General features: G+C 45.9%; 1 long non-coding RNA gene across 1 annotated transcript; it reads right to left on the bottom strand.

Annotated features, from left to right (window-relative positions):
- Positions 1-5,339: 5,339 nt before the first annotated feature.
- On the bottom strand, positions 5,340-9,587 carry LOC110342302. Its single transcript, XR_002384329.2, has 3 exons — positions 9,421-9,587; positions 6,721-6,813; positions 5,340-6,135 (listed from the first exon to the last, which is right to left on the bottom strand). It is a non-coding gene; the product is annotated as an uncharacterized LOC110342302 (long non-coding RNA).
- Between the last annotated feature and the right edge of the window lie 219 nt (positions 9,588-9,806).

Raw genomic sequence — 9,806 nt, forward strand, 5'->3', positions numbered from 1 at the left:
TGCCCAGAGCAAGCTGGACAGATAGACCAGCTCATCAGTGAGCTCTGGGTTCAAGTCTATGAATTACACGGATTTTCCTGGAAGATGGATAGGGAGAGGGGCCAAGGCTGGGTAATTCAAGGGGGAAAAGTTCCAAGACAGCAAGCCTCTTTCCTCACTCTGGGGATCTGAGGCAGCTTCAAGCGAAGCCTTGCAGGCTTTTGTCTCCCGTCAGCAGCCTGCCTGCCCGTAGACTGGCTCAGCAAGTTCGAGGCCCGCTCAGGACAGTTCCACAACCTTTGTGGGCCAGTCAACCATCCCGTCTTCCTTCAAACTGACCAGCGATAAATTAGGGGAGGAAAACCCTTCAGAGACTTTAAGAAAACCCACTCCTGAGAAAAGACTGGAGCTTCCAGACTCCTGAGTCCTATGTGCCCCATTGGCTTTGAAGAAAGTCATTCCCCCCCCCCCCACGTGCCTGCTGTGTCTATGGTTCCTCACTGCCAATAACACCTTTCTTCAACGGCTGATTCTGTCTATGGTGTTTGAGACTTCTCTGCTGCTTCCTGTCACACTGAGAGTTTCCCTGCCCTTTAATTCCTTAACTGGCAGAGAAGATGAGCACACTCGCGACCTCTAGACTGTGTCACAAGTGAGACTCTGCCTCGGTGTGTAAGGTGGAAAGCTGTGAAGGAAGACACCAAATATCAACCTCTGCCTCTACATGCATGCTCACCCGCATGCGCCTGCCCACACACATGCAAACACACGTGCACAGGCAAACCAAAACAACAAACAAAATAATCCCATACACCAAAGCCTGGATGGGATTCCTAGTCGGTGAACACTTGGCTATGCTGGAAGGGTGACACAAACAGTTCTGTGGGGAAAAGGCTCGGTAACTACATGTCTGGAACTCTCCCCGACCTGGCCCTAGCCTCTCTGTCTCTGTCTGTCTCTCTGCCTTGCCCCCCCCACTCTTCCCAGTATCCTGGTCATGATTGGCATCCTTTGTCATGTGACTGTACTATGGGTTCAGCACTCCCCAAGTTTTTTGAGCACGCTAGCAAGGTATTGCACGTGAGAGGGTGGTACCCTGACACCCTGAACTAAGTCACCGGGTCTGAGATCAGGTAACCTGGAGATCCAGGACACTGTGGCCATGTATGAAGAGAGGGAGGGTTCTTGTGAGGGATGGTGCCCCAGGCCTGTGAAATCTGTGCCCACCCTCGGTAGTTATCATCAAGAGTGCAGTAGAGCAGATTTCTGAATGAATCTCCTACAAATTCTAAGGCCAAAGCTAGCTACTATCCACCTCTCTGCCACTGCACTCTACAAGCAAACTCCATGACTGGCTTTCATGAGAGTTTCAGTTCTGGGTACTTTCATGGTACCCCAGTAAGACATTTTTGGTCCAAGACCAACTACTTTAGCTGCTATAACAAGCTTGTGTTGAGAAGTGAATTGATGACTGAGTAATCAAACTCATTTGGTGTCTTTAAAATGGAGATAATTTCACATAGTTCAGACAGAGCCCAATTATTTTGTTGTTAAGGAAAGTGAATTAGCTTGGCCTTTTGCAATTCGATCGGTTGCTTGGCAATCAACTTGCCAATAGTTTCAGCAACCCCATTTTTCTCTCTGATTTTAATTGTAGCATTGGAATAAAGGAAAGATCCACCCATCTGCTGCCCCTGACTTCCAGGCTTAATTTTAAAAGTCAATCCTCAGCCCTTCTTTTTCTAAATTTCAAGGAATTAAAAGGAATCCAACTATTATTTTACATCCTTTTTATTTATTTTCTTTCACCCTCATCTCCAAGTCTCTTAAATATCTTTATTCCCTTTTCTCCTCTTCTTTAAAAGATATGGAGACTACAGGAAATGTCAGCAAAATGTGCTATCTTTTCTATTAAAGGGTCAAATAATACAAAGTACAATTAAAGAAATTGTGAAGACACCACTTGACAGAAATTCAAATCCCTCCAGGGTCACGTTTCTTGAAATTGGAATATATGATCAAGTTTCATGTATTCCTGGAAACTACACCACCACACTCTATTAGTCAATAGTATAGGAATATAAGACTGAGTTCAGGTCACTCAGAATGAAGCACGGGACCCCTTGCATTGGAAATAACAACTCAGAAGACCCTACTGTGTGTGGTCATTTGCTTCCTCACCTTACATAGGTGCACACCTGTGCAGAAGTAACACTTTTACCTGTGCAGAAATACTTCAGAGTTGGTGTTTCCTTGAGACCCAGATGTATTTCTTACAAACACATTAGGATTTCTCCAATGCTGGAACTACAAAATATTCTGCTGGTTTCCGTACACTGAGGTCTAAATTGGCATTGCTATATCTGTATTTTTACTTGCTCATGGTCAGGGCATGTGTTCCAAATTGATCCACTGCCTGAATTCTGACATTTCTCTTCTCTCGCTCCTCTCCCTTCACTACCATTTTCTAATTTGATTTCCCCCAAATTCAGTATTTTGATCTCCTTATTATTTAACCAATTTATTCTTCATTTTATAAATATTGCATTTTGTCCTGCATAGTCTACCAAAGCCACTTCAAAATGTCTCCATATTCTAAGTGTCTAATCACAACAACTAAATGTATGGCATTTACCTATGATTTTGTTTTAACTTAGCTTTTCAAGTCTTGACTACCCATGATAAAACAAAGTTCATTTAAGTCCTTTGTAAGTATCATTCTGCCCAGAGTCTCTAACGAGCATTCTCCCCACCACTCTGGTCCCTGAGCTGCATCAGTCCCAAATGAACACACAGGACACTATATTAATTATGAAGCTGTTGGCCGTTTGCTATGGTTTCTTAATGGCTAGCTCTGACTTAATTAGTAACACATAATTACTAATATATATTTTATAAGGTCTTATCTTACCGAGAAAGCCAGACTTGCACACTCTCCTCTGGGATCACATGGAGACCCCTACTCTTGAATACATTTCCCAGAATCCTCTTTGACTCCTAGTTCCACTTATCTTGCTTCCCCATTGGCCAACAGTGCTTTATATATCAACCAATAAGAGAGACATATACACAGAAGGACTTCCCCCATCAAGAGTCCTCATTGGAATAAGCACATCTAGGTGTCTCCTCATTACCTCTGTCCTCAAATGATTTGGCCAGAAGTAGACACATGCCTGGTGAGTTCAAAGAGGTGAGTTCAAAGAGGGGTCCACTGTGCCACTCATATTCCCATCTACAGGATTTTAAATTGAGAAATACACAAAGGCCCCGTCTGTTTGTTATAGGGGTCAAGACTGAAAGGTAAGGCAGTGAGCAGCTTTAGTCATCTCCAGTCAAGGGCAAGTCAAAATGGTTAGAAATCGAAAACTACAATTAAACAGAAGATGTACTGGAGAGAAGTCTATTAAAACAAAGATGTTGAGAAGAGAAGCTGAAGATCACAGATCAGGAGCAACAGGACTCAAGGCTGGCTGAGCAGCCTCAGGAGACGCCACGGTGCAATGCGTGCACATGGAGACTGGAAGTCCTAAAAGTCATGTCACCCCCAGCCCCAGCCTGCTCCATTTCTAATCATCCTGGAACCTCATCTGAGAGAATGCCCTCCGCTGTATGCTTTGTTTCTTGCAACTCAAGAAGCACTCATCCACTGCCGCCTCCTGAGTCTGGACCACAGAATCACAGGCAGGAAGTGTTGCCAAGGGATCTTTGGCACTTACCTCACTGCAACCCCTTCTCCATGGATTAGCCACTTAGTCAAAGACACCCTCTCTCAATATCAGCTTCCCAACGAGAATGTGTGAAAGACCCGAGACAACAAACACACCAGTAAAAGTGCTCTCTATCACGTGCCCTGTGCTCCCTGGCCTATGTGGAGGAGGGCAACTCTTCTGTCTGCATCTGCCTTTTGGCCTCCTCCAGGAACCTTCCTGTCATTATTGAAGCCCATTCTCTGCCCTGTGACTCTGGTTTCTACATGAGTGTGCAGATGCAGATCCCAAATCTGAAGATGCCTGCAAACTCTGAATGACAGACGGCCTGCCTCTTCACCTACTTCGTTTGTGTTGTCTGCCCAACAGCATGGCTTCAAGTGCAAACAGAGACATGAAATCAACATATTTGTGAGCTCTGCCCAAACTTCGGCATCTGCAAGGGAAAAGAGGCCAGTTATTTTACTTTCTGGGAGGATCAAGATGAAGGAAAGGCTGGAGACAGCTCTAGTATTAACTCCTCTTCTTTCAAGTAAGACTCTAGTTAAGGCCTCCACTTTACCTACAGAAGCTATGTGTCCAACCTCTAAACATAGTCAAGGGTTTAGATCTGCCACCTTATGCATCAGACAGGTGGGTAGCTACCCTCCAGTACATCCAGCCAAATAATCAAGTCTTGGTAGTCCCTTAAGCATGTATCCTGGACCACTGGCTCCTAACACCAGGGCTTTCTGTGTACTCGCACACGGACCTGATTCCACGGAAAGCAATCCTGCCTCCATCTCTTTTGCTGCCAGTGGTGACTCTGCTACTGCTCAAGTCAAGATGACCTCCTGTCATCCACACTGGGCCAGCTCTGTGCCAGGGATTGTGGTTTCCTCTCATAGCCTGGCATTCTGAGGTCTCAGCTGTGCCCCTGAATCATTTCCAACTACGTCAAGGACTCCAGTTGGCCATGTGCAGGCCTGACTCACAGTTCCTCAGAGAACGCCCACAGGCTTCAGGTACTGCTTCCAGCCAGGCTCCTCCTCCACCTCAACATACAAACAAAAGCAGCTACTAGGTTTGCTGAGCTCTTCTTAAAGACACAGGCCTGGAGCCGTGGGCAGCAGCCTGGCACTCACATGCCTCTCTTTCCAGATGGAGCCTTAGTTTCCACTATGAAAACATAGGAGAACCACCAGGGCCTTTCTTCACTGTTAACAAAACATGCGGAAAGTGCAGAGTCTGACAAGGGAGAACCTGAGACCAGACCTTGTCCTCTCTGCTCTAACCTCAGAGATTCTGTTTCGGAACATCCAGGTGGGTGTAACGCACACGTGACTACATTACACATAGATATGACTGACTACATAGATATGACTACGTAGATATGTCTACATTGTTGTAGTAGAAACCAAAAACCAAAGGAGAAAGGTTTTCCTGTAGGGTCTTGTCTAGGAATGAAGAGGACCTCCATTAGCTAGTTGAGTGATCCTGAGAAGATCACTTCCCTTCCCCGGGCCTCTTCTGGAAAGTTAAATTCTCTCTGCAGTTAAAACATCTTTGCAGCTGCCCAGGTTGCTGATGCAATATTCCTACTAATCTCTTGCTGCCCTCAGAGTTTAATTTCTCTTTTAGACAATTAGTTCTTATTTGCAAAGAGTCACACAATTGGTCCAACCCAGAAGGATCTTTTATTGTCTTCCTTCCACGAAGTTGACTAAGATTTAGAAGTCTAGGTGAAGGAGAGCGGGTAGTGAGTGGGAGTTAAGAGAGTGAGCCGGCTGCGGCATAATTGAAACCTTCCCCTTCAAGTAAATATGACGAACCCGTGCTAAACTGTAAACACAGAAACTGCACAGCTGAGTGTTCTAGGAGGTGCTGGAGGCAAAGGAGGCTGATTCTGGAAGAAGATAGAAGATGCTGACTAGAAAGAAGAGATTGAGATGTGCCAGACTTGGGGACTAAACACAAAATGGCCACTCCCAGTGAAGTGACATTCTGGTGCTCTCAATAGAAAGTAAGCTAGGGAGGCAAAAATACCATGTAACTTATGGAACTCAGGACTAGGAGGCAAGGAACAACTGAAGACAGCAGAAGGAAGGTGTGCTATTTCAAATGAGGGCATCTGAAATCTTTCCCGGTTTCCTCCAGAGCTGTTCAGTGGCTATTCACTAACAGGGATTGTGTGCAGCCTAGAATCTCGGGAGACAGAAGTGGATGCATTTGGTTAGACTCCTAGGGAGGTCAGGGCGCAGAGCATGGGCAAAGTATATCTTGAGGTCTTGAATGAAGTTCAGTCTTCAAAGTTGTGGGTTGAGGCATGTGGGATTTATAGACAGAAGGTAAGATTCTCAGTGATTACATGCATACCTCACAAATAACGCTCAGTGACGATTACATGCAGTTTTCTGGGAATCAAGTTTCTTCACATAAACTTTGAGTGATCATCTCATATGTGGTATTCCTAAAGACATGGAGAAGAAGAAAGCAATGCTACAGTGATAAACCAACAACAAACAAAAAAACCAAACTACCACGGGGACGTGGTTACTGCCACCATTGGTAAGTCTACATTTTTTTCAGATTCCACCCACTTTGAAAGAAAAGCCTAAATCTGAACCAAACTCAGAGTTCACACATCTCAGAGGCAGCCATTCTCTCTATGGTGGGAAAACCTGTCTTGCCACCCCAACCCCCAACATCCCACCCCCCACCCTGCCACCTCCCACCTCCCCGCAGAACTCTCCATCATCCCTGAAGAGGTTTGTCATAGACACGCACTTCCCTACTGAACTCATCTCCTTTCTCTCTTATTTTCAACTTACCCCTTCAACGCCCTCTTCCGTAGCTCTCTCTGTAACTCTAGCCATGGCAGCTGCTGCCAGTTTTACTTCTCTAAAGCTGCTGTGGTGCTGCTTGGCTTCTCATCACTGACTACTGTGAATGTTTCCTACCCAACCTGATCGCAATCTGCTCCTCTCCTGTCCTCCCTTCTGACCCTGGCTTCATGGGAACCAGCAAGGGTTCCTTCCTAACCGCGTACACTTACGCTGCGGGGTGACCATCGCTCGAAGCTCTTTCTGAATCTCCTCTCCAGTTCTGATCTTCCATAGGCACGGACTCCATCACTCTGTCTCTACCACTGAGTGTAGAACCAAATGGCATCAGGGGTCAGACAGCAATACAGGCACAGACTGACCAGGAAGAGCTAAGGTTGCAGTCAATGATGTGGAGTTGACCGGCCCCTTCCTTAGCGTTGGTCAGTGAGTGTAACCTCTGGCAGTGGGAGAAGCTCCTTTCCAAAACTTAGAAATATTAGAAGTATTTTTCCCTCACACATGTCTGTGAAGCAAACCAGATGCTCGGAAGGGTTGGGGTTGGGGAAGAGCTGGGTGTTTCTCAGTTCTGGTCACACTGCTGCTTCTGTTCAGTCACATTGGCAATATAGTTCCCGAAGCCAAAACTTCATACATGACATTGGATATAACCCCGCTGTACACAGAGCTGCTTAATGTGGGAGGGAGATGAGTGTGGCTTCTGCCAAGGAAGGCTATAGGAAAGGGCTTTAGAAAGCTGAGGTGTAGATCAATGGAAGGAAAGTACCCTGGAGAGTGAGTCCCGACTCTGGCTCTGCTTGCCTTTGTTGGCTGCAAAGGGAAATCTTGGGGTCCTGAAGGTATTGGAGGTGAATCAAAGGCATCCAAGGCTAGTCCACCAAACACCTCAGAGCTCCCCTCCCCTCCCCCCATGCTGCTTCTCCTTTAGGAAGTCTTGGCTCTGTCAGATTCCAGCCTTTTCATGCTCATTTCTTCTTGGATTCTGCTTACACAGTTAGTGGGCACTGGCCAACGTCTGCGTTTCAATTGCCTCAAAGATGAATTCTAGCTGGCCAAGTTAACCATTTCCCAACTTGACTGGGGTACAGTGTTTCTGTCAGGCTACCTCATAGGCTACAAGCCTGGTAGACACTGGATTCCTATAAATGTCTGCCTAAGGTCTACCAAGTTAGTTGCCTTTAGAAGTGGAGGGATCGGGTGGTAGAAGCAAAAACATGATCAGATGCTCATTGTTGCTGTCTTATTAGAAGCCCCGTCGAGCCACACAGTTGATAATAGCGGAAGTTCATGTACTCAGTGAGTTGGTATCAGCAGGAAATGGTTGAAACCAACCGGTGCTGGGATAGGGGAGGCAACCCAGAGCGAAAGGGTAAGATTTTGGCTAGGACTTGGAAGAGACAGAAAGTGTTCTGCCCTGCTCTGCTCTGAGAACGAGGGTGTGTGAATCACAACTGGGAAAGACAAAAATAGAAGAAAGTTGAATTCTTCGTAAGGATATGAAAGAGCACCGACCCTCAGCATAAGAGCAGTAAGCCCATGAGGAAATACGGGGACTCAACAGAAGGGTATCAAAATAACAGACTGATAGAAAAGGCTGCACTGGGGCGTGGGCAGGGGGTTAGAGCATACACACAGATAATTCACCCAGAAAATAAGGAGGTCACTCTCCACTGATAATACTCAGAATGGAATCACTCATTTTCGCTGACCCTAACAGACCTTGAAACAAGCAGGCAGAGAACAGAGCATAGCCTGTGTGACCAGGGAAGCAAGTCACAAGTGTTCACTTTCCCAACCTTGTCAGATGCAATCAGACACCCCTTTTTATATGAAGAAGAGGAATTATTACTATGTGGCTCAGAAAGGAATGCATGGTGCCCTGCTTTTTACAGGTCAGATTTCTCTGCACTGCTTCAAATTTTCAACGAGATAATACATTTATAATGTACTCATGTACCACCCAAATACATGCACTAAAACTCATGCCCTCATGGAGACCATGTGGTGATTAATTATGGCAGTTAAATGTGTGTGCTGAGACATTTACTCAAGGGACATTCAGGCTTAGGTGAGAACTTCTTTATGGATCTTAGTAATGTCTTTCTCACATAATAAAACTTCAGCATGGAAACATAGCTAAAACACCAGCTTTAATTATCTGGCTGAGACACAGAGCTTCTTACATGGAAACATTTAGAAACCAACTCTGGAGGTGGATTTCTAGACACTCTGAGCTCCGAATTGCCTTATCTGTCATCGTACTGTAGCCCGCCTCCACAGAGGTCTCCCAGGCTGCCACAAGTGGGCTGTGCCGCCAGTTCAGTATCGGTATGTACCCTGTGTGAGAAGTCCCCCTTTTCTACCACCTCCTGGATCTGCTTCAGTGTTTTCAGACACCTGGGAGCATTTCCCTGGGGGCGTCCCCAGCTGGTTCTCCACCCTGACACCTGGAAGATGATCGTGCCACCAGCCTCCTCTTTGCTCCCACAGGAGCGAAAGGACACTTGGTCTGCATCAGGAAGCAGGTGTCGAGACCCAGAGAAGGCAACAAGTTCCGAGCTGCAAAGATCTGTTACCCTTTCTAAGGTCAGTGATGGCTTGCTTACAGCATATTCCCGAGCATCTGCCGGGGCAGGATTCTCCATTCCTCCCCAGGGAGGAGCTGTTAAACTTCGAGCCATCAGAGACACTGAAGGACTGGTTAAAACCAGACTGCTGGGCCTCAGCCCCCAGCGGCGTGGCTGCTGCTGGCAGATGAGGCCCAGTCCTGGGGGAAGCCTGGTTCTCCTGAAATTCTATGCAGTCTAGCTGTATATGCCTGAATGAATTTTGCCCTTGAATGCTCTGCCTGGTTCTCATCAGAATCTTCAAGTGAACTAATCAGACAAAACAATAACATAGAAAGCTAGTACCTGTCAGAACATCAAGGAAGTCAAACTGTCGGAGGAGTTCTGGAGCTCACGAAAAGAGTACAAAGTACAAACACATTAGACTAAAGTTACCTCCACAGGAAGTGCTCAGCACGGCTGCCTAAGAGTCAGGCATTGGCTCATTCACAGCCACACTGAAATAAAGAGATTTGAATAGGAATTAATATTCTCACCCTACAGGAATTTATTTTTAATTACAGATAATTACGCTGAATTACAACAAGATGATTTGAAGCATTATACTAATTCAGGAGTAATAAAGCATGAATTACTGATGTCATCTTTGGAAATGTAATCTATCAATCAACACTAGAATAGCAAGAGACGAAAGGTCATGGTCTGACATTGCTGCTTTGTGGTGTCATAGT

This window comes from Mesocricetus auratus, unplaced genomic scaffold, assembly GCF_017639785.1.
Source record: "Mesocricetus auratus isolate SY011 unplaced genomic scaffold, BCM_Maur_2.0 Super-Scaffold_100011, whole genome shotgun sequence".
Classification (NCBI taxonomy): Eukaryota; Metazoa; Chordata; class Mammalia; order Rodentia; family Cricetidae; genus Mesocricetus; species Mesocricetus auratus.